Below are 22,951 nucleotides of genomic sequence, written 5' to 3'. Positions count from 1 at the left end.
TCTGCAATAAGTGATTGTTATGTTACATTTGTTGCAGAAAAGGAATTTAAGCTGTTTCTGAATTTGCCACTGACTTGCTACTCAGTTTAATCTCTATTTCTTCATCTGTTTAAAAAAACAGACTACTTGACCCCTAAAGGTGAGTTTAAGGTTTCTCCCACTTTCCTATATAATAATACCTATTATCAGTATTTCATGTCAGCATGACAAAAGACCATACCCTATATATATACCCACATACTTTTCAAGGTGATTGTGAGGATAAAATTAGTTAATATACATTCTACTCATTTGATGTATAATGCATTTAACGTACTTTAACATGTACAAAAGTCTTCATGTTCATTATTCATCTCATTTGTTCCAACAAAAAGTCAGTTGTACTATGAATATAATTTTCTCCTAATTACAAATGAAAAAACTGAGGCACAAAAGGAGTTAGGGGACTTGTCTGTGGGTAGGCAATTAGTACTTGAGTCTGGTTTTATTGACAACAGGTTGAGCCCTCTGTTACACTCTATTACCCATACTGCTTCAGTATCATAGATGTCAATAAAGGAACTTAAAAAGCTTAAAATTGAGCCATTTTGTTTACATTCACCGCAGGGGCAAAGGAGTGCTATTTTTGGATTATAAGTCATAGTTCTTGGAGTTGGAAACGATTTTAAAGTGAATTACTCTGACCTCTTATTTTAGAGGTTTAGAAATTGAAAATCACATAGCAGAGGTTGAATACCCCTTTTATGATTTTATATTATTTTGAATTGAAAAGCTATCTATATGTCTGTCTGTCTGTAGAATGGATAGAGAACCAGCCTCAGAGTTAGGGAGAACTGAACTCTGGGTTCAAGTCCTGCTTCTGTGTGATCCTGGGCAAATAAATTAATCTCTTAGTGATCTACACATTTCATTAAAATTATTTGTCAGTCTGCCTTGGTAAAGGGAGTTTCCTACACCAGAGAAATCACAGGTCTAGACACACACACACACACACACACACACACACACACACATACACACAAACATATATACAAAAGAACCAAGTTGACTTTCAGTATTCTTATTCTTAGTATTCTCAAATTTTGATCAATAAGATATAAATTATTGAGTGTTATTTTACAACTTTAATTGCTGTTTTATAAGGATATAAATTATTTTTTCCATATTTCTACATAACTAATAGCCAATAATAAATTCTATGGCACTTTGAGGTTTGCTAGTAGCTTACTCTCTTGGTAGATAAATATCTTTTATAAATGAGTATCTGTACTACTCTAGGTATATTTTAATGGGGCAGTTTTACTCATTCTATCCTATAAACAATTGGAAGATAAATAGGGTGAAGTCTTCTTCTGTGATCCATGAGTGTGGACATTTTCTCTGTTAGCTCACTGGATGGAAATGCCCAAGCTAGCAGATTTTTAGTATGAACTCAGCAATAGGTTGCTTATCTTTCAAATGAAGAGCCTGGATAAAAATCTGGAAAAGCTTAATTATAAGGGTAAATTTTCAACCACATTAGCTTATTGGAATTATCTCTTAAAAGAGACAATGTGGTTAAAGATTCACCTGTGGTATTAACTTTTTCCTGATTTTTATCCAGGCTTTCTAGCTCAAAGATAAACAGCCTCTTGCTGGGGCTATGGTAAAATGTCTAGTCTGACCCTTTCTGAATTGGGAGCAATATATTACTTTTATTTTTTCTTCTTAGACAGCCTGGAGTAGGATCCCTCAACTTCTAGGGGCTCACCAAATTGATGCCATACTTAATTCCAATTCCAATTAGCTTGGCTTACTTCAGCTTAGAACTCCTGAACTCAAGAGATGCACTAGCCTTAGCCTTTCTGGTAGAGAAGAGATTACAAGTATGAACTAACCTAGCAAGCAAAAAAAAATTTAAATTATGTTCAATACTGGATATTATTTAGTCATCGCTCTTAGCTTCTGTTTAATGATATTCCCAACCTGTATAGAAGACAGAAAAAAATTGAGTTTTGAATAAGTGTGTTTCTTAATCTTTCCCTTGCTGACTTGTCTTATTTTATGTTTTCCTCTGTCCCATCCCCCTATTAGTAGAATCTTTCCCCTTTAAGATAATAACTTCCTTTTACTCTGTCTGTGTTAGATTTACTTACTTATTCACATGTTATCTCTCCATTAGTAAGTTTCTTGAGGGCTGGTTCTGTTTCTTTTTTGTATTGTATTACCAATGTTTGACACAGAGTAAATGATTCATAAATGCCTGTTTATTGATTGACTGATTTCCAGCTTTGTGCTCTCATTTCCTGGGGTGATAAGGAAATAAGGAAATTCTGAGTTTAGGGAATATTGGAGGGGCCAGAAAAATTATGTCTTGCTTTGTTTGGTTTTCTCTTAATACTTCAGTGGCTCTGAAATCCTATATAGAAATGGGTACTCCCTTCATAGTATATCCCAATGTACAGATCATGTTTTTGCTGTCTCTCATCCTCTTCAATTCTTATTCAGGTCATTCTATACATCATACAGGATTTTCCCCAAAATCCAGTGCACACTTCTTTGGCTTGTCTTGTTATTTTGTGAATACCAGTGCAAAACTCTATCTGTTCTCCTTTGCTATTGTCTAGCTCCTTTTCTGCTCTTACATGCCTTAGTAAAGACTTTTATGCCATGTTTCCTCTCACATATTATTGGTATCTTTCTCTTATCCTTTGGGTAATCTGCGGTTTTTGTTGTTGTTAACATTATGACATATAACCACATGCCCTCAGTAGACAATATCTTTTGTGCTGGTAAGCAGCTTAAGATCACTGAAAGCTCCATTCAGTTTTCTGAGGATGATGGAACTCAATATCCTTCTTTTGATTCTGAGCCCAGGTCATTATCCATCTGCAGTCCCTGTCAAGACATATTCATTTCAATTTTCAAGCTTCTATTAGCTGCTCAGACTATAGCAATAACCTCCTAATTGGTCTCTCTACCTCCAGTCTCTTACTTTTGCAATATGTCCTCCACACAGTTGCCAAATTGATTGTCCAGCTATGTCCCTCCCCATTCAAGAAACCTCAGTGGCTTCCTCTTGCCTCTAGGAAAATATCTAGTCTCTTTGATGGGCTTTTATAGTCCTTCATCCTCCAATTCCAGCCCACCTTTCTGGGCTTATTGCCCATTATTCTACCTAGTCATTCTGTTGTTCAGGTATACTAGGCTGCTTGCTGATTTCCCACATGCGACATTCCATCTTCCATCTGCATCTTTATGCATGCTGCTTCCATTGCTGGAATGTATTCGCTCCTTACCTTCATATCACAGAAGTTCAATTCAAGTCCATCTTTTATCTAAGTCTGTCTTGATTGGTCGTATCTTTCCACCAGATATTATTTTGTGTGCTTAATTTTTCTATATATAATTCTCCACTCCCAATAGAATGTAAGCTTATTGAGGGAAGGAATTGTTTATTTTTTTTCTTTAAATCTCCCATGCTTACCACAGTGCTTGGAACAAAGTTAGTTGCTTAATAAATGCTTATTTTATTACATTGAAAATAAATGCCAATGACCTACCTTAAAAAGGCCTTCCTATCCAGCTACAAATTATAATTAGGACAATATACATTTTTCAGCCACATTTTTCCCTTGGCAAAGTGGAAGAGATGTGCCAATCTCTTTTGAGTGACTATGATACTGTGTGAGGAGGCTAAATGATCTTCCTAGTCTCAATGAAATATGATTTTTAAATATATTTTTAAAGTCTTCAATACAAATTTTTTGGCTTGATCACCTCAGTAGAAGCCTAAAGAATGTATTAGGTGACCCTTTAAATTTCCTCTCAGCTCTGAGATGTGGTGAAAAGGATAATCCTTGGCAGATAAGTCATTGAGTAATTAGAGTGCTAGACCTAGGGGTCAGGAAAACCGAGTTCAAATCCCATCTCAGAAATTTACTAGATAATTAGAACATTTAACTTCTATTTGCCTCAACTTCCTCCATTGTAAAGGGGCTAATGAATGCACTTACCTCTCAGGATTGTTGTGAGGATCAAATGAGATAATATTTGTAAGGTACTTAGCACAATGCCTGGCACATAATCAGTGCTATGTAAATGCTTAAAATAACTAAATTCTCATTTTCTTTCCTTGGAATATCTCAGATAGTAAAGAGGAAGCAGTGTGCTAGAATAGCAGGAACCCTGGATCTGGAGTCTTGGTACCTAATTCAAATCACGTCTCTGATGCTTACTACCAGCAACTCATTTAATCTTCCTGGAGACTTCAGTTTTCTCACTTATAAAATGAGAATCTTGGATTAAATAACTGTTAAATTGTATAATTAAATTGTATTTTTGATACAAGGGGATTAGTCAGTTGGTTTGCCTTTCCAAATAATTCCTGCAAAATCAAAGAACCAGTCTACTACAAATCTCAAGTCAAATTCAAAGGCAAATGTGTTTGGAAAATTAATGACCTTAAAGCATCTCCTTCATCTGGTGAAGTGAAGCTGAGCTTTGGCAAAGCAAGAACTTGATCTCAGGTCTTGTGTGTATTTTCTAGGGTTTTATTTCACTGTACCACCTAGATAGTAACTAGTTTGGAGCTGATATTAAATGAATGTGGTTTGCTAATATTTTGGGAAGACAGGTAGAAATTGAGTACATTTTACTAAATTGGAAAAAATGGTTCTAAGACAAAAGGAAAAGTTCTGTCGAGACTTTTGCACTGTGAAAACTTAGGGAAAACATAGATGCAACAAAGAGGGAATGGGACCTGAATTCTAATCTTGACTTGGCCCTAAGTGTATAAACCTGATAACCACAAAGTAAACCTTAATTCCTCACTTTTCCCTCACATTACCTACATCCAGTTAGTACTGAAATCTTAATATTTCTACCTCCTCACCTCTTTCATCTATTCCCTTCTCATTCCCTATACTACTACACTATTACTACCTTAATTCAGGCCTTTGTCACTTCCTATTATACTGCCTGTATTCTTGAACTATTTTTTCTAATTGTTTTTCCAACCTTAAATCTCTCCTCCCTCCTATCCACTTTCTGTAGAGATGCCAAATTGATTTTTCTCATGTGAAAACATGATCACATCACTCACCTACCCAATAAACTCCCTGAGTTCCCTATTATCCAAAGACTTACACTTTGGACTTATGAGTAATAGCCTCAGAGATGGATTTGAATTCTATGTTTGTCTTCTCTTTCTCCCATATAGTCTGGTTTACTGATGATACCATACATTCAAACACATATACACATAGCATAAATATTCCCCTTGAACAGTGTTTACACTGAGCTCTTTCCACTAAGTCCTTTGCCTCTTTCTTATCCTGTTTCTCACCAAGTGTGTCTTTTCTTTGTCTATCCTCACTACCACTCCAAAAGATATTTCATATTCCTTTCTTACATCCCATTCATATCTGTCCTCTTTTTCCTTATCTATGCAATGAGGAGAATGAACTAGATCATTCCAATATCCCTCAAAGTTTCAGTTTTTTGAAACCTCCCAAATGTAGTTTATTATAAAACATCAATAAAAAAGTACATATAACAACAAATCCAACATCCTCAAATATAAATGTCTAAGAAAAGGACATTTTGAATTCACTGTGTTAAATAATGTAAGAACTCTCTTCAATTGTATTATTTCATGTATTCAGGACTGTGGTATTTAGAAATTTGAAATGTGTGTGTATATGTGTGTGTATTTATTTTATGGGGGAGATACCTTTGAATAAAATTTCATGAGAGGGTGGGGTGAACCTTGCAAACTAGAAAATAAATGTGCAGATGCATCAAGGAAATGGCTAAATACAGGTGAATCATTCTTTAGAATGATGCTTTTGTGTCATGTGAGAAATAAGGAGAATCACAGTTCCTTTGAATATAAAAGTGAGGAGGAGATAGACTAGGCTTCATGTGTATTTGCTGACTAGTCATAGCAGTCACTAGCCACCCACAGGGTGGCTGCTGATTCAGTCTGTGCCTTTTTGTTTCCTGACATTATATTCCAACACACCCATGCCTTCACTGTTTGCTGAGCACCACTGTGTCTGTCTATTGTTGTGTTCCCCAGCTATTTATTTTGAAGCTGCAGTTGTTTGAAGTACCATACTTCAGCACATCCTTGGCTATATCTACATTTATCTCTTGATAAGGCAACACTCTCATTGTGCTATTAAATTTGTTTTCATCTGATTACATTGTTTATAGGAAAATGACTGAAATAGTTCACATTTGTAAATCTTGTACAAGTCTGCTGTGTCTTACAAGGAGAAAATAGTCAAATCTGGCCATAATATAAGTTAGGAACTTGTTTTTCTGAATGCCTTTTGTAGTGTTATAACAACAGTAATAATAATAATATATATATATTAGAGGAGGAAGAGTATATAGGAGAGAGGCAGATCTTCCTTGGAGTCAAGTAGACACTCGTTTATGTCCTGACTCTGACAGAAAGTGGCTTTTCCTTAAGTTCTCCATGGCCTTGGCAACTTTTTAAGACTCTTAAGTTGCCATTCTACAATGGCAGAGTTTTTTTGACAGGACTTTCCTTTACCAGAGAAATCACAAATTTGGTCCAGTAGTTAGAACCTTTATATGGCCCTGTCCATGGTGCTTTCCCCTCAATGGGTTCCTGAGCAAGATAGTAGAAATATAATTACCTCTCTTTTGTGACTATGGAAATGTTAAATGACCTGCTCAGGGTCACAGAGCAAAAAATGTGAGATTCAATCCTAAATCTTCTGCTTCTAAGACCAATGTTCTTCTCACTCACTAAAACAAACGATTTATCTTATTATATGGAACCTGGGTACCAATGATATGTTACTAAAACTAGGGGCTAGTCTATAGAATTGAATTTTTTTTTCTGAGGCAATTGGGGTTAAGTGACTTGCCCAGGGTCACAGAACTAGGAAATATTATATGTCTGAGGCAGGATTTGAACTTAGGTCTTCCTGACTTTAGGGTCAATGCTCTATCCACTGTGCCATTTGGCTGCCCCTAGAATTGAATTTTGATCTTTATTGTAAAATGTCTTTCCTGTAGAATGTGAATTGTAATTTGGGGTATAACATAAGTATTTTTCAAGTAACCCTAGGAAAGCATTCTTCTGACAAAAGGACTTTGGTTAGAGAAGTATGCCATATCTTACTGGAAATGCTTTTGATCATAATATCTAACTTTTGGATCTGACTGTTAATTACAACATTACTTAACTCTTGATTGATCAGGACATTTTCTATAGTTAGTCATCAATAAATGCGTACTAATTTGATGTAAATTGGAAACAGTGCAGATTTTCCCCATGATCTGCTATGAAAATGTGTGTGGGTACAAAGGACTGTCATTTTGGTCTTTCTTCTACCCCCCCCCCCCCAGGGCTTAGTACAGTACCTGGCACAAAGTAATCATTTAATAAATATTCATTAACTGGCTGACTTGATGGAATTCCATATAAAATGAAAACATTAACTTCCTTTAGTAGTTCTTTTGATTCCTGCTCTCATTCATATGCTTTGAAACACTATCAAGGATTGAGTGATTTTTATCACATTTGGGGAACTGGAGAGAGAGATTCTCTAGATAATATGACAAAAAAAATTAGCTTATGAGTGCTCCTGCTCAAGATTTTATGTATTTTATTTTATGCATTCCAAAACATTATTCTGAGTCGCCTGTGGGTATCACCAAATTGCCAAAAGAGTTCTTGACTTTCCCAAAAGTTGAGCTTCTGGCTTAAACAACAGCATGTTCTGTTGGTCCACTGAGAAAATCTGCCTTCTTCCTCTAAATCACTATTGATCAGAGAAATGCAAATTAAGACAACTCTGAGATACCACTGCACATGTCTCAGATTGGCTAAGATGACAGGAAAAGACAAGGACAAATGTTGGAGGGGATGTGGGAAAACTGGGACACTGATACATTGTTAGTAGAGTTGTGAATGTATCCAGCCATTCTGGAGAGCAATTTGGAACTATGTTCAAAAAGTTATTAGATAGTGCATGCCCTTTGACCCAGCAGTGTTTCTATTGGCCTCATAACCCAAAGAGATATTAATGGAAGGAAAGGAACCCACATGTGCAAAAATATTTGTGGCAGCCCTTTTTGTAGTGGCAAGAAACTGGAAACTGAGTGGATGCCCATCAGTGGGAGAATGGCTGAATATGTTATAGTATATGAATGTTATGGAATATTATTGTTCTATAAGAAATGATCAGGATGATTTTAGACAAGCCTAGAGAGATTTACATGAACTGATACTAAGTGAAATGAGCAGAACCAGGAGATCATTGTACACGACAATATCAATATTATATGACAGTCAGTTTTGATGAACATGACTCTTTCCATCATTGAGATGATTGATGCCATTTCCAATGATCTTGTGATGGAGAGAACCATCTACACACAGAGCGATGATTGTAGGAACTGAATGTGGATCCAAGAGAACATTCTCACTCTTTTTGTTGTTGTTCTCTTGCATTTTGTTGTTTTTTTTTTTACTCATTTACTTTCTTTTTTTTATCTGATTTCTTTTGTGCAGCAAGAGAATTGTATACATATGTTTAAACATATTGGATTTAATATATATTTTAACATGTTTAACATATATTGAATTGCTTGCCAGCTAGGGGAGGGAGTGGGAGGAAGAAGGAGAAAATCTAAAATACAAAGCTATGGTCATTGTTGTCAAATTATTTGTGCATTGGATTATTTTTGAAAATAAAAAGTTTTATTAAAAAAGAAAAGAAAAGAAAAGAAAATCTACCTTCTATTTGAACTGTCCAGCATTGTCTTTGTAGTCCTCTGGGCTCTTACACTATCATGCTGAATCTTTCTCTCTACATGAAAACTTCTCCCCCTTGAGCCCTAGGGAAAATACCAAATGATCTTTTTGAAAAACAAACCAAGAACCCTCAACAATTCAGGAAAGTATTAATAATGTCAATATGAAAGACCTTAACCAGGGGGTCATGATAATGCTGATTGAATTCTTAATATTTTTCTATTAAAGTAACATGTTTAATGTGATTCCCTTATAGTGCATGTCAAGTGTATTGAAATCCAATGTGTTATTACTCAGAAACAATATAAACCCTGCCATTCTGAGCTTTCTTTCATAATTTTTTTAGGAATATTGTTTTTTCTTGAACATTAGATATTTTGATATTCAGACGTTCACAATGAACAGTTCCTTGAGAGACCACATAATGGAATTAGACTCACGATTAAAAAAAAAAAAAAAGGAATATTGTTTTTCTTCAAACTGCTGCTCTGTAAGCATTTTGGGGCAGGCTTACATTTTGCAGGCTTTTGTTATGCTTTTTTACATATTATTTTAATCTATGATATCTGGCTGGAAGTGAATGATAATATATTATTTATTCAAAGAGTAGGAGAAGGTTCATGTTCATTAAAGAGAAATGACCTTGGAGATGTCAGATAGTTTTCCATAAATTTCAGAATCAATGAAATACTTCTTTATAGGCAATTAAATTGGAGATCTCCTTCCCTGCCTCTCCCATCCCCCACCACAATGAAAGCAAGTTCATGATAGTAAGGTTGATGTTTCATGAGATGTAGCACTTTACCATCATGCACTTATTTAAAACAGCTTTACAATCAATTGTGACTGATGTAGGCAGCATCCATCTAGGAACTGTCAGTGTTGTTTGATTCATAAAGAAAGTGATAGCGGGAATTGGACTGTGACTGAGCCAAGAATGGGACTTAGTCTCTTTTCCCCCTCCTCTCCTGAACCACTTTCTCCCTTCCCTGAGAGGTAGTGGGGAGATAATGAATAGGAGTTGGGAATGTACAATGTGTTCCCATTACATTGAAGGAACAAGATTCTTTCTTTTGGAACTCCTTCAGGTGTTTTTGCATGATTTGATAGCTTAAAAAAAAAACCAAATCTTATTTCTGTAGTAAATGGCAGCTTAATGTGTAGTAAACTGGAATGGACTCACTTTGGCAATTAGGCTCTTGGATAAAATCATATTAGAAAAGAAATATGCCAAGAAATCCCTCCTCTTTTAGTTTTTGTTTTGGAATTATGGGTAATCAGGCTGAAGGAGTTGGGATGATTTAGTTAATTTTGTGATGTGGCAGAAAGCCTGGTAGAGTAATTTGGGTTGATTTCATCCTCAAAATGAAAGCTGGAAATTCTTCTACATGTTTCTATCTTGGAGACTACAATATAGGGGCAGAGAGATTCAGCTCAATTGAACCCACGTTTATTAATTCCCTATTTCATTTAAAGCACTGGCGATGAGGGAAATAGAGAAATGAGTGAGGCATTGTTTGCCTAAAACTTCAAGGAATTTACAGAAGAAAGTAAATGTGCAGAAATACCTACATTAGAGATCAGGATATGAGTGTTTAATTGTTTTGATAGTTTTAGCAGAGGTTTTTTTAACTTGGGGTCCATCAACTTGTTTTAAAAAATATTTTGATAACGACATTCTTGTATAATTGATCTCCTTTGTGATTTTATGTATTTTATTTTATGCATTCCAAAACATTATTCTGAGTCACCTGTGGGTATCACCAAATTGCCAAAAGAGTTCTTGACTTTCCCAAAAGTTGAGCTTCTGGTTTAAAGTATAGAGAAGTCACAGCTAAGTAATGGATTCAGTCAGGGCAGGGCTTGCTGGAAATTATTGCTGAACTAGGACAAATAGATAAAGTGTTCAGTAGGGAGAGATGTTGGGATGAGCATTATGGATATATGGAAGACAAGATTCACTTTTACTATTTCATTGCCTTATTTTCACTGCCTTATTTAACATTTTATTTATTCATTTTAATCTTCACTTCCTTGCAAAATACCAGGGAGGGAACTTTTTTTTTAATTGAAGTATTCTCATATGAACTTAAAGCACAAATATGGTTACAATGTGACATTCTTTGTTAACCTTTATTTCCATTTTCTTCTTGCTTAAAAATTTTTGTTTATTTATATGGAAATTTTTGTTGTCATTATTGTTGTGTTATAGCTTGACTGAGCTTGAATTAAGCCATGAAGAGATAAATTTTTTTAAAGTGTTTTTTTCTCATTGATACTGTCTCTTGTATTGAAATTGGAACCTCCCAATGACTGCAATTTATAAACATTCAAATGAATTATCATTTAGAATCTACATTTTAAATCTGTCACTTTTCTTCCTTTTAAAAACAAGAAAACTAGAGAGGGATATTTTTAAAGCCTTCATTCATCTTTTTTTCTAGACCATTTTCAAGAAAATAAGATTTGTGTTCCATTTATTGGCATTATAGAAGAAGCCTGTTGTTTGAAAGTAGATAAACAAAAGATTCTATACCACTTTTATTCACTGTTGAGGCATTCAGTAAGTAGTATTCTAACATTTCAATAATTTGTGATTTGGCTGATGTAGACTCCTTCTGACACAATGGATAGAACACCGGGCTTGGAATCAGGAAGACTCATCTTTATGAGTTCAAATCTGGCCTCAGACATTTACTACTTAGACAAGTTGCTTAATCCATTTGCCTTGCCATTCTTCAGGAAATGGCAAATCGCTACAATAGCTTTGCCCAGAAAATACTATGACTGAACCCAATTCAATACTCTTACCGATTGATTGCAGTACCTCTATGACTTGATAGATGTTTGTAGACACCTCTATGATTAAAATATCTATCACTCTAGGGCTAACCAGATAATAAGCTCTTCACATTTAGCTAGGCAGGTCCTTGGATAACAAACATATATCCTCATTACCAGGTCCATCTTCAATACCTTTCTAGCTTAGCAGTACCTGGCAGAGCTTGTGTTCCAATCAACAAATATTTACTAGAAAATTTGGAGTCACCTCCATTTCACACTGGAGTAAGATTTTGACATCAGAATCTCATTATTTCAATGGCTATAGTCCATCTTGTGAATTTGTACTGCTTGATATCCTAAATACATAGCAGTGCTTGGCAAATACTTTCTGAATCGACCTGAATTTGTCTGGCAAAATGCTAACTACTTATGGATCCAGTGTAGCTACTTCACTTATTTGTTTGTATCTGCAAACCTCAGATGGAGGGGTTGGAATGAGAGGTTTTTAAAGTGTGTATCTGTGTGTGTGTGCTTGTGTGTTTTAAAGACACTTTACCCCAGTGTTGGTTATGAGTTAATTCTTATGCTATTGTTAAAAAGAGAGTTGAAAATAACAATTAGTCTAGTTTAGAGAACCAGTACTGATAACTGAAAATTATTATTTTTCTGAAATTTTGGCACCTGAGATAAGTACAAGAATACGTTCAAAGCAAAAATCATAAAGGATTCCCTTATTGATTTGGAGGAGAGAAACAGGACATGATGGAGAAAGAGTTTAACCCCAGCATGCCATCTGGTAGATGATAGGTAAACTAATTATTCTTCCTAAGTAGACTCTTAAGTTTAATTGTTTTTGTGCATTTGAAAAAATGCAAGTACTGTCTGAAAGAAATCAAGTATTGCCTTCTAGATTTTCCATGGTTTAAATTCAGTTTTTGGGACAAAGTATCGGTCACTCCATCCTAGTTATCAGTCTTGGGTTTGCTGGAATTTAAATTAGCTGTGAAACTTTCACTTATCTCTGAAGCAGAAGGTTATTGATTTGTAATTGTTCCTTCAAAAAAGCTTAATCCTTTGGCAAATGTTGTTACAGACATGCTTTACAAGTGAATCCATCAATCTGCAAGTATTTCTTAAAGTTTTATATTTTTTAGTAATTTTCAGTTGTGTCCAACTTTTCATGACTCCTTTTGGGGGGGTTTGGACAAAGATTCTGGAGTGGTTTTGGGCAAAGATCCATTTCCTTTTTCAACTTATTTTATGAATGAAGAAACTGAGGCAAATAGAGTGAAATGACTTGTCCAGGGTCACCCAGCTAGTAAGTATCTAAAGCCAGATTCTATCTCAGACCCAGAACTCAACCCATTGTGCCATATAGCTGAAGGAAAAAGCTTTCTATGTGCTAAATGCTAAGGATTCAAAAAAGAAAAAAAAAAATCAAAACTTTTCCGATAGTCTGATTCTAAGTGATAGATTCCAGTATCCTGCCTTAATATCTTTTCTTTTGGCTCCAAAGGAATAGCATACACTAGAAATTTTATTAAGACTTTTTCTAGAATGCAGAGTCAAGACCCAAGAGTAGAAGAAGGATGAAAGTTATTATGAAATGCTGTGAACTAATTAGATTTCACTTTCCAGTAAGACAGTTTTTAAAAGAATCATCACAATTATTTAATGCTTAATAAGACCCAAGGTGTGACAGCATTTTGGGGGATAGAAAAGCCAGATCAGCATAAATAATTCTTATCCCTGCTATATCGCCTTGTTCTGCACACAGAAAATATCGACACTAATGGGTTATTCTTGCAACCAACATACATTAAAGCTGATTCTCTGATTCTCTATTTCTAGATTAGGTTCTTCCTTTGAATTTTGATGTTGGACTTGTCCTAAGTAGCTTCTCTCTTTTTAATCTCTCTCTGGTTTAAGACAGATCAGTGGTCTGATTGTGCATTTCAGTCGTTTGGGACAAGTTTTAGTTAATCGAGACTGCACTAATTACAACTGAACCAGAGCCAGAGTGGAATAATTGCCTGCTGTCACAGACTTTTCACTTCTTATATTGGAAGCCAGCAAGGTCAATTGTTTTTTATTTCAGAATATTGTCTGTGAAGGCTGTCCCACTGGAATCTTCCTCAAATCAACAAAATAATTCATTCTAATAATACTTATTGTGCCTACCATGTGCAAAGTACCAGAGGGATAAAGATAGACACAGATCTCACTTTCAATCTAGGATACACCTTTCCTTCCTACCTCTGTCCCTCATGGTCTGAGAAAAGCTAGGTCATTCAGAAGGTGCTTTAACTGTTTGGAAATTCATCTTAAATTAGAATAATTTGAGTACAAAATTATTCTGAATCCAGGTCTTTTGAAATGGTATTACAAACATTCCTGAATCTATACATTGACAAAACTTTATTAAATTCCTTATCATGAGTTAATAAAATCTACAAGTATTTATTAAACTCTTACTGTGTGTTAATAAAAAATGTTCTGGACTTCAAGGAGTTTACATGTAATAAAATGTTTGTTGACTGACTTTCCAATGGAGGAGACAACGTGTATACACACATATGTTTGATGTAAATTCAAAGTAACCTTAAAAGGGAAGGCATCAGAAGTTGGGGAGGTTGGGAAAGACTTACAGAAGAAGGTAGCCCTTAAGCTGAGTCATGAAAAAAGCAGATTCTTTAGAGGTAATGTGAGTAGGGACAGCATTTCAGACATAGGATTTAGCTATTCCAAAGGCATAGAGTAGGGAGATGGAACATAGGATGTGAGAAACAAGAAATAAGCCAGTATCAGGACTAGAGCATGCTTGTGGGGAAGCAATGTATAAGAAGACTAGAAACAAAAGAAGGGACTGTGAAGTTTATAAAGAAGTTTAAATGCCAATCAGAAGAGTTAATATTTGATCCTACACATAATAGGAAGTTAGGGAACTTTACTGAGTGGGATGGGTAATATATCATACCTTCGATTTAGAAAAATTACCCTGGAAGCTGTGTGGAAGATGAATCATTATGGGAGCGGGGAATGCAGGTAAATCAGTTAAGCATCCATTATAACAGTCTAGGTGAGAGATGGTGAGGAACTGAACCAAAGTGGTGGCTGTGTGGGCAGTGAGAAAATAATAAATCAGAGCTATTTCAGAGGTAAAAATGGCAAGATTTTTAGTAACTATTTGGGGGGTATGAGAGGGAAGGAATTTAGACTCATAAAATTTAGACATAAAATGACATAGAATGATGATGGTGTCCTAGATGATTCATATGGAAGTTAAGCGTTAGGTGGGTTTGCAAGGAAATAATGAATTCTATTTTGGAAATGATGAGTTGAACATGATACCTAAGGGGCATCCGTTTTGAAGTATCCAATAGGCAAGTGGTGATATGAGCCTGGAATTCAGGAGAGAGGTAAGGGCTGAGTAGATCTGTGAATCATATAATAATGGCAATGAAGAAGAGCTAGTATTTATGTGGTATTTTAGGGGCAGATAGATGGTGCAGTGTATAGAGCTCTGGGCTTAGAATCAGAAAAACTACTCTTCCTAAGTTCAATAATGACCTCAGACACTTACTAAAGATCCTGGGCAAATTATTTAATCCTGTTTGCCTCAGTTCCTCATTTGTAAAATAGGCTGAAAAAGGAAATAGCAAACCACTCCAGTGCCTTTGCTAAGAAAACCCCAAACCAGATCATGACTGGTACATCAAGGTTTGCAAATTGTTTTATGAACATGATCTCATTTTATCCTCATAACAACCCTGGGAAATAGATGCTATTATTATCATAATTTTACAGATGAAGAAACTGAGTCAGTAGAGGCTAAATGACTCACCCAGAATCAATTACACAGCTAAAAAGAGTCTAAAACTGGATTTGAAATCAGGTTTTTCTGACTCCAAGTTCAGGTTCTATCTATATAGAGATGATTTCTGAACTCAAGAGAGCTGATGAGATTATAAGAGAGAGAACCTATAGAAAGAAGTGCCCAGGGTAAAGCTTTGAAGAGCACTCATAGTTAGTGTGTATGATATGGGTTCCAGCAAAGGAGACTGAAAAGAAGCATTATAAATCTAAATAAATAAAATTATAAATCTAAAAGGATCTAAGTGCCAGATGTGAGCACCAAATGTTTACTAACCCCTCTTCCTATTCTTTTGTTCTGGATCTATGATCTCAAATAAATGGGGAAACTCCATTCCCTGATGTAGATGTGCCTGAATTTGGCACCTTCTTGTTTGGGAGATGCTGAGAAATTCAGTGATTTGTTCATTGTCATACAGAAGAATTGGGTCAAACATTGCTTCTATATGGCTTTAGGGACCCAAAGGTTGGCCCTTTATCTAATACTATGCTGCCTTTTTCAAGAGGAAGAAAATAAAATGTTAAGCTTTTACTACTAATTGAGTATGACTAAGTAACTTCAAGGATGCAGACAAGAAAATAAAAGTGGAGGAGGAATTAATTTCCTACCAGTTGAACTTTAGATAGATAGATACATAGATACATAGATAGATGTAGATATATAAACTTACAATATACAGCTTTGTCTGTGATTCATTCAGCAATGACATCACTGATTTCATTTTCATAAAGTAGGTTTCTCTATTTTGGTTGCTCAAGATAGAACTATTAACATGAAAATCAATTAAAATGGAATAATGCGATGCTTTTCTGTGTTTTATTACTATATGTCACACATCACAAAAAATGGTATTCTACCTTTCAAGATAGAAAATCACATCCATCATCCCCTTTGTTTCTCTCATAAGGGGCATATTTATGTTTGTTTATGCGAGGCACTGGTATTAAGTGACTTGCCCAGGGTCATTTGAAGTCACATTTGAATGAAACTGAGGCAAATAGGATCAAGTGACTGCCCCAAATCACACAGCTACTAAAAGATTGAGAGGCTGGATTCAAACTCAGGAAGATGAGTCTTCTTGACTCCAAGCCCTATATTCTATTCCATTATCATCCAGCAGCCTAACTTTCCCAGAAGCTTACATTTAATGGAGTAGCTCACATTGTATCTTGGAATAGAGGGAAAGAAGGTAACATTGGAAATACAGCTAAAGAATGAGGTATGACAGGATAACTACAAAGTAATGAGAGCTAATCTCACAAGATTCCAAACACATAAAAGCTATGTTATTCTTTATCATGTTGTATCATGTCAGAACCTACTTCCAGATTCTCTATTAAAAAATCCAAAATCTCTATATTGATGAAATTTAGAACTCATCTCTATGAGCTCCCCACCATAGTTCCTTTCTAACCTCAACTTTCTCCCAAGAGTTGCCCAAAACTTTGGCCAGTGTTTAATTGTTTAGGCAGTATGTATATACCCTCCAAATAAATTAACATGAAAACTATTAATTTTGTTGACTATATGTTATGCCCCAATCATCTTTATTCATAATTCTATGATGATATTTTAAAAGTTTATTTAAATGAGAATAAATAATTAGATAATTGCTCTAGTAGAAACACATACAAATAGATTCACTTAGCAAATATTTACTGAGCGTCTTATGTTAAATATAGATATAATGGATATAAAACATTTTTTAAAAACTTGTTATAATTATGATGGTGATGATGATGGTGAGGATGAGTATGAAGAGGGATATTCAGGATTGATTGTGATTGATGATGATATATTGAAAGCAGAAATTTAAAAAAAACCCAGAATACAGAATCCCTGCTCTTGAGGAGCTAATAAATAGTCTAGCAGGAAAGACTACGAGAGTGTTGACTAACATGATAAATGAAGTTCCAGTTATAAAAGTTATGATTTTCAGAATCTTAGAACTGAACAAACCTCAAAGGTGATCTGGTCTAATTCATACCTGACATAGTCTTTTCTTGAAGAAATATAGTGAGGGTGACTCTCATTTTATATATATAATATATATATATATATATATATATATATATATATAAATATCAATTAGTTTCAAGTTGAGAATATTCATTAAAGCACAAAAGACAATTATAGGAGCAACAGATAATCAAACACATGTTAGAGAGTATTTAGTGAAAGATAATATTAAAGAAAGTATCTTGAAACGTATTTTAAAAAAAAAGTATTGGATATTCATGGATAGAAGGAGGAGATCATTTGTGACAGAAGGGAGAAAATAGTATGAACACAGAAGAGGGCGTAAGTGAGGAGAAGAGAGACATAATGGATACCCTAACCACATGCATAGCTCATGCAGCTGCAAGTGTTAGGTAGACATTCTTTTATCATTTGACTTTTCCCTTGGGAATGGCCAGGCTGATCTCTCTTGAGTGATTGTGGATTTCATCGAAGATACCTTGAAATATGTGGAAAACAGTCTATTATTCAGCAAAATGACATCCACTAACAGGTCCATGTAGATATCCTTAAGATCGATAGGGATTCTTTTTTTCCATTTGGACTCTCTTCCATTTGGACAATATCCATAACAGTAGTGAAAGTCTTGGATAGGTTTCACTATTTTATGCCTTGTTTGATATTTACAGTTGGAGAGTCACTGAAAAAAAAAGTCTCTGTAATCTTATCTAACAAGGATTCTTGTATTATCTTTATATATGCAAGGGACAGTTGGCCTATTTGGAAGAAAGCTTTGGGGCTGTGCTTTTCTCTGTCAAGTCAAATGAATTTTAAAAATAATAAAAATACATAATAAAGATAACAGGATCTTGTATTCTGGAAGAGAATATGATCTACAAGAGAAAATCGTCACTGAAAGCCTGTTTGTTCTCTTATAGTTTTATTAATGATACTCTCAGTAAATCTTGGAGTAGTCTCATAAGGATTTTATAGAGATTAGAAAGAGCTCACATTTGTGTTATTTTAGCAAAAAGGAAAGAAATTGCTTCAGGTCTCTTAAGAGATGGTAAAGAAGATGGAGTGCTGGATTTGGAAGTCAGAAGTCCTGAGTTAGCATTCTGCTTCCACAGCTTACTAGCTGTGTAATTCTGGGCAAGCCACTCAGCCATAATTTCCCCATTTGTGAAATAGAGCTTATAGTATTCACCAATAGAGTTGCTGTGGAGATCAAACAAGATAACACTTACAAAAACATTTTGTAGCCCTTAAAGGGCTGTATAAATAAATGTTACCCGTCATTATTATCAACATTATTTTGTGTCTTGGCAATAACTCATGTGAAAAAAGACCTATAAGTTTTAATTGGTCACATGGTTAATATATAAATAATATGATATGAATTCTAAAACAGTTCATGAAATTTCAGTTTGTATGAAGTGAAATATAGTGACTATTAGAGCACATCTTAATCATTGTATTTAGTTCTGGCTATTTCATTTCAAAGAGTATGTTGCTCAACTGGAATTCATTCACAAGAAAACAAGTAGAATGTTGAGGATTTAGAAAATTTTCATATGAGAAGAGTTCAAGAAATTAGGGGTATTTAGACCATAGGAAAGAGAATTTAGGGGAGGAATAATAACAGTCATCAACTATTATTTGAAGGACATGATCTAGAAGAAAAATAAACATTTTTGTGGTGATCTGGAGGGCATAAAAACCAGTGATCAAAGTTTCCAGGAAGACAGATCAATGATTTTTTTTTCCAAGACTCAATTTTACTTTTTTGTTATTATAAACTTGACAAACATCAACAAAAATGAATATTTTATATACATAAAGAAAAACATAGATTGCATGTGAAGTTACAAATCTCTATTACAATACAGATTGTTTTAAAAGTATGTAACAAATTCAATAGTTCATTCTAAAGTTATTCTTGTCTGTCTTTCTCTGAATTTCCTTGTTTTCTTCTGTGCTTAAAATGTTTCATTAATATTTTTTTCTTTCTTCTCCCTTCTCCCACCTCTTCTCTTTTTCTTTCTTCCCTCCATGCCTCCCCCCATTCCTTTTCCACTCACCCCTTCCTTTTCCTTTCCCCCCTCCTCTATTCTTCCCCTCTTCCCTCTCTCCCTTCCCTCCCCTCCCACTCTCCCCTATTCTTTTTCTTCCTTCTTTCCTTGCTTCCTTGCTTCCTTCCTTCCTTCCTTCCTTCGTTCCTTCCTTCCTTCCTTCCTTCCTTTCTTCCTTCTTTCTTTCCTTCTTTCCTCCCTCTCTTCCTTCCACACCACTTCATCCTCTCCATTAACATTCAAATTTAAGTTCATTTTGGGTCCTTTCTGCTTCATGAAGCTCTCCCCCACCATATCATATCACAGTAATCTTTCTCTTCTGAACTTCAATAGCATTTATAATATGTACCATTTATTTAGCATTCAACCATATCCTACTTTAAACTATTATTTCACTGTTCATCTATACAAGTCTTATGTAAAGGACAAACCTGTCCATCTTTTAATTCTTGGTTTTCCCCATAGCTTTTTGCATAGAGTTTTCTTTGTGGGAGTTACTCAAAAAATACTTTTGGTTGATTGTTTAGACTAGGATGTTGCCTCTGGAAACAGAAAAGAAACGGTGAATGTGGGAGCCATTGCTGAAGAAAAATTGATCAGATGTATTTAATAAATCCTTGAAGAATATGTGTTTGTATGTAGCTGTATTGTTACATTTCTTAAAATTTCACTTCAGTGAATGAGAACATAATTTTTTCCATTAAATTTAATTTATAAAACATAGAAGTCAAAGAAACAAATTGAACATTAATAGAAGGCAGCCAGCAGGACTTTCATTTGGCTGACATTCTATTGTTGACGGATGTCAGAAATGATTGGTGCCTGATGTCACTTCTCTTGTCTCCTGTGACCCATAAGCAGACAAATAAGAGACTGGGAAAGAAAGTATAGAAGACCAGCTGTTTATGCAGCAATACAATAAGTACCAAAGGTAGTATGATGGGGCCCTAGATCATAATGCTAATGATTATTTCAGTTCTCAGAAGTTTTATGTGCTGATCTGCCATTTGCACTAGCATTCTGCAAAAATCCATCAGCTGTGTTTCTATGGTATGTTATCAGAATGGAATGGGGTTCTTAACAAGGGGTTATCTGTATCTCTTGGCCTCTTACCTGTTCCTTGTATATCATTCCATCTCCCATTTCTCTGACTTTGCCTGAGTGGTTGGTGATATTTGAACCCAAGTGCTCTGAGAGTGTCCAAATCCAGGACACTCCCCACTGTACCATCCTGGGTGGTCCTTCAAAGGCAGGATTGTTGTGCTGTCCACAGTCTATTTTTATGTATGGGTCATTCGTAAGTCAAGAATTCACAAGCCAGAGACTTCATGTACTCAAAATGTTTCTCTTTTGGAACATCAGAATAACGTGATAAAGATGCCTGTTTCTCTATGTCAGCCCTGTGACATGTATAATTGCATGAGTTTTTTAGGAAATCTGTCTACATTCTGTAGCAGTGTCAAGGTTGGTAGACCTAAAATTAGATTCACCAGCTGTGTTTGGGTTTTCAAGATGTATGCTTAGTACCTTCAATTCCCTTCGCACCTCTATTCTGTGCTCATGAGTAACCAACATTTCAAAGAAAAAAAACTTGTTTTCTCAGTACCTCCCTGTATGTGCCTTTCCTTTCTTCTTCTTGTTGGATGAAGGTGGCAAGATTGAATCTCTTATAGGAAGTGAACATTTTCAGTCACTAGAAGTTTAACATAAAGACTAGATGGAAAGAAATAGTTTCAAAGTGTGGGAATAGGCTAGTTGTTGGAGGGGTAGAAGGAATTGATATGGTGTTAACAACCAAGATAGTGGTACGGATTAACCAACTAGCAGCGGTAAGAAGCAAAAAATATTACAGAAACAGCCAAAAGCAATTGTGAGTCTCCTGAAAAATCTCTTCTCCTCATTTGAACATTTACTAAAAACTCATAAAGCTATGTAGGACCTCATGATAAGGGATCTTTGTATGAGACTCATCTGTCTGGAAGATTCCTGTAGGGCTTGCTTTTGAAAACAAACAAACAAAAGAGACATCTGGAATGGTTGGCAAGGTCTGGTCCTTCCACTTCTTCTCTGAAGGTGACCTTGATTCCTTTTTTCCATTCCTTATTATAATGGTCAGGATCTCATCAGCCTGTAAGAACTGAGCTGCTTATAGAGGATGCTGGTAAATGTTTAACAACTGACTCTCTTAAAAAAAAAAGACACAACAAAACACTTAAATTTAATCCTTATTTTTGATACTTTCTCCATCATATTCTAAAGCCTAGATCAGTGGTTCTCAAAGTATGGTCTAGAGAATCCTGGGGATCTCTGAAACCCTTTTAGAAGGTCTACAAATTAAAAAATAGTTTTTATTTCCAATATGGGAAATGTCTATAAATATAATCCAGATAAATAAAAATGCTTTGGAGAGATCCTCAATAATTTTTAATAGGTTAAAGATGCTGAAAACAAAAGTTTGAGAACCACTGGCCTAGATGATCAATAAGACAAAGCCTAATTTGTAGGATTTGTGCAGTTTTAAATGCTCATACTGAAAATTTAATAACCAATCCTCAGCTGGTGCCATCTGGCTGTAGCACACCTCTGCCCCTCATGTGTGATACTTTGATCATCTTGGTTCAATCTGTAATTTTTTTTCAAGTGAAATCTTGAAATTTGGGTGACTGGAAAGTTCTACATTTATCCTGGGCAGGTCAGGAAAGGGTGAGATTCATATTGGTGAAATTTAAAGGATAATCAAGAGATCACTGATGTTTATAATTTTTTTCCCTGCTGTGGTATATAAGAAGGTATCAGAAATGTGGCTGACATCCAGAACTCTGGCTTCACAGCAGAAGGGTCCTTTCTCATGAAACATGGATGAACTCTAAAGCCCCTTCCATCTTTAAAGCTATGAGCAAAGCACCTGAATTTATCTTCTGAGATACTATGGGTATCTGCTCTCTCTCCTTCCAGAAACTACCATTTCACATTCAAGTAAAAGTTCTTTATAGGTTTTATTTCTCACCCCCATATAAAATACAAATGATAAAAATCAAATCAACATTCTTTAAGGGAGGGATAAAAACAAAAATCTGTTTTTTTCTCAAGTTCACATTTCCATTGAATTCTTTTGAAAGTGAGTTTTCCGTGTTGGATGTTGCTTTGGAATTTTTGACACAATGGCAAAAGGGAAACAGATTTTGAGCCAGCCTTTCCTATGTGACACTTCCTTGATCTCTTCTTACCAGCTCTCTTCTTCTGCCTCTGTCCTTTGGGACAAGTGGATTCTGTAGGCTTATCAAGCTACAAAGAAAAAGCACATCGCAGCATCAGGTCATAGTAGAGAGCCAAAAGGAAAGGTTCATGTCAGTGTGGACTTGCTGATATTCCTGGAAGACTACAACCTGTCACAGCAAATCTGTTCCTTTAAAAACTATCTGTTCAGTACAAATTCCTCTATTTCATTCAGGAAATGTAAAATAAAGCTTTTTTTTAATGCTA

The 22,951-nt window shown here is 35.2% G+C and overlaps 1 protein-coding gene and 1 long non-coding RNA gene across 7 annotated transcripts in view; one reads left to right on the top strand and one right to left on the bottom strand.

Moving 5' to 3' along the window:
- The window catches only part of ZDHHC14 (zinc finger DHHC-type palmitoyltransferase 14), a 321,515-nt gene that overhangs the window by 113,634 nt on the left and 184,930 nt on the right, over positions 1 to 22,951 (top strand). The gene's annotated exons all lie outside the window — the stretch shown is intronic.
- The window catches only part of LOC116419129, a 31,244-nt gene continuing 30,889 nt past the window's right edge, over positions 22,597 to 22,951 (bottom strand). For both annotated transcript variants that reach the window (XR_004229395.1, XR_004229396.1), the window contains exon 4: positions 22,597 to 22,753. This is a non-coding gene — a long non-coding RNA (uncharacterized LOC116419129). The remainder of the gene's footprint in view (positions 22,754 to 22,951) is intronic.

Source organism: Sarcophilus harrisii, chromosome 4, assembly GCF_902635505.1.
Source record: "Sarcophilus harrisii chromosome 4, mSarHar1.11, whole genome shotgun sequence".
Classification (NCBI taxonomy): Eukaryota; Metazoa; Chordata; class Mammalia; order Dasyuromorphia; family Dasyuridae; genus Sarcophilus; species Sarcophilus harrisii.
Note: the sequence above shows the minus strand (reverse complement) of the source record. Positions and strands in the feature narration are given on the sequence as shown.